The sequence below is a fragment of the Sarcophilus harrisii genome, chromosome 1 (assembly GCF_902635505.1).
Source record: "Sarcophilus harrisii chromosome 1, mSarHar1.11, whole genome shotgun sequence".
NCBI lineage: Eukaryota > Metazoa > Chordata > Mammalia > Dasyuromorphia > Dasyuridae > Sarcophilus > Sarcophilus harrisii.
Window position 1 is genome coordinate 3,736,773 of NC_045426.1, and position 2,405 is coordinate 3,739,177.

At 41.3% G+C, this 2,405-nt stretch overlaps 1 pseudogene; it reads left to right on the plus strand.

Moving 5' to 3' along the window:
- The first annotated feature begins 306 nt into the window (after positions 1-306).
- On the plus strand, positions 307-2,192 carry LOC111719526 (annotated as a pseudogene).
- Positions 2,193-2,405: the final 213 nt, after the last annotated feature.

A 2,405-nucleotide genomic window follows, 5' to 3' on the forward strand; every position in this document is an offset into this window, starting at 1 on the left:
TGGACATCCATTCAGTTTCCAGTTTTTAGCCACTACAAAGAGGGCTGCCACAAACATTCGTGCACATACAGGTCCCTTTCCCTTCTTTATAATCTCTTTGGGATATAATCCCAGTAGTAACACTGCTGGATCATACTCCTGGTTCAACTTGTGATGAAAATGAAAGAAAAGTTTGAAGGTAAAGGATCATTCAATGAAATGAATAGAAACAAAAAAATAATAAAAGGAAATGATAAAGAAAAAAAGGCTGGTTTGGAGGAAACCATGTAAAACATTAAAAAAAAAAAAAAAACTCAGATGGAGTTTTTAATGGTGCAGGGAGTGCCATGGGTAAGAGCTGCAGGTGAGACTTTGGGGTTGGATGGTGAAGCACATGGAGCTGCAGTCTTCTGTTAGGAGGAATGATGAAGAAGGTATTCCCTTCAACACATGGTAGCAAAGGTAAAAGTTCATGACTTGGGGACAACAGTTCTGAGAGCTTCGAAGGCAGAGCACGGGGACTGGAACAGGCTCTGGAGAGTAATGGGCCCATCCACATGAATATGGCGGCCCCCAAAGTGACCAGGGTCAAAAACAAAGCCCCTGCTCAAGAATAGATCACAGCAGATCAACTCTGAAGGGAAACCAAAGAAGGGGAGGTTGAGCTTCTTCCACCAGAGAAGAAGAAGAATTAAATGATTAAAAACTAAGGAAAAAAAAAAAAACTTTAGAGGACCTAAGGAAGAAGAGAACTGTGATCAATAACTGGATAAAACATGCACAAGGGGAAAAAAGGCTAAAGGAAATTCAGAATTCCATGTAAGGATATTGACTCTGGCTGAAATATGTGGAAATGGAGCATATGAATCACCACCAAATAAATCATACCTAAAATATCCAAGATCGACCATCACTGCTCTTCCCTGGGTCAACCAGTTTGGGTACAGATACGCTTAAAGGAGGAGTTATTGGGAAATAGTGCTGGAGGCGGAAAGTCTTTGAAGGCTGGATGGAATGGCAGCCCAAGGAGCAAGCCTGAACTGCTGCATCAGCTTGGAACAGAGCTACAAAGAGGTGGATTGGGCACATGGCAATCGTGAAAGATTTGCCTTTGTGCACCCCAGTGTTAAAAAAGACATCAAGTATCACTTTGAAGAAAACCATGGCTACTTCGCTCAGAGAAGGAAAGCCTAGGAAATCTGGGGGATTCTTTGAAAATGAGTATATGGATGAACGTTTCCAAAGTTTGAAGAAAATCGGAAAGAATCGGAAAGGGTCTGAAAATATGCCCTGGGCAGGATTTCAAAGCAGGAAACCCAAGAACTCTTTAAAAATTAGACAATCTTAGATAAAGAAATTTTGGGGATAGGCAAGGTATTGAAGACATCATTGTGAGCAATCCAATCCAATCCAATCCAATCAGGCATCTTAATTGTGTGGATTAGTTTTCATCTCCTCTTCATATTGATTATTTGTAATTGATACAGAAGGAAAAGTGTATGAAAGAGCCGTTGTCCAGATGCCATTAATCTCAGACAAGAGGTTCTGGAAGCAGCAGATACAGTTCTGGGTCAGCTGTGCCCTTTATGAAGAGTTGGAAGCGGAGGATCCTGGGAGGAGCAGACAGGTATCTCAAGTTGGAAACTGACCCTCCATAGAATGTTTACCTTTGCCCAACTATGGCTACCACGTGCCCTTTAAAATAAGGAAAAACAATCTTCCATTTGCCAGAAGATCTTTGGAAACTTCTATTGGCAGGTGTCCCAAAACTAAATTATTGCGAGTGCAGATTGATTTAGACTGGCAGCTGTGAGAATTTAAGCCAGGCCAAAATTTGGTGAAAAGTTCCTGGAATTTGCACCAGAAAATGGCATTTCATAGATCAAATTTGCTAAGACAATTCTTGGAGATGCTGAGAGAGGCAGGATGGAAGTTGGCTATTGGCCAGCCATGGTTAGACATGTGCTTTGGAAATCCTACATTGACTCTGAAATCAATAAAAAAAAAAATCTGAAAAAACAAGAAATCTTTACTGGAGGTTGCTGCAACAGACACAGCATTGTTAAGGTATGGATCAATTTTGTTCAATTTAAGCTGTCTGTGGAAATGAAGGAAGTTTAACTCAATGCAGACAAAATAGGAAGGACTTATGAGAAACCATGAAGAAAAGAAAGACTCATCTCACTAAAAGTCCGGTGAAATTTTGGAGCTGAATTTGGAACAGCATTTCTAAGGAGGGAGTAGTCAGACTAATGCAGGGAGGGCTAAGAGGAGAAGTCTAGAGAGAAGATGGGTCTGATGCTATCTGGGAACAGGAACTTGAGGTCCAATGGTCTTGTGATGGCGAGAGCCATCTGCACCCAAGGACAGGACTGTGGGAACTGAGGGTAAACCACAACAGAGTGTTTCCCATTTTTTGTTGTTGT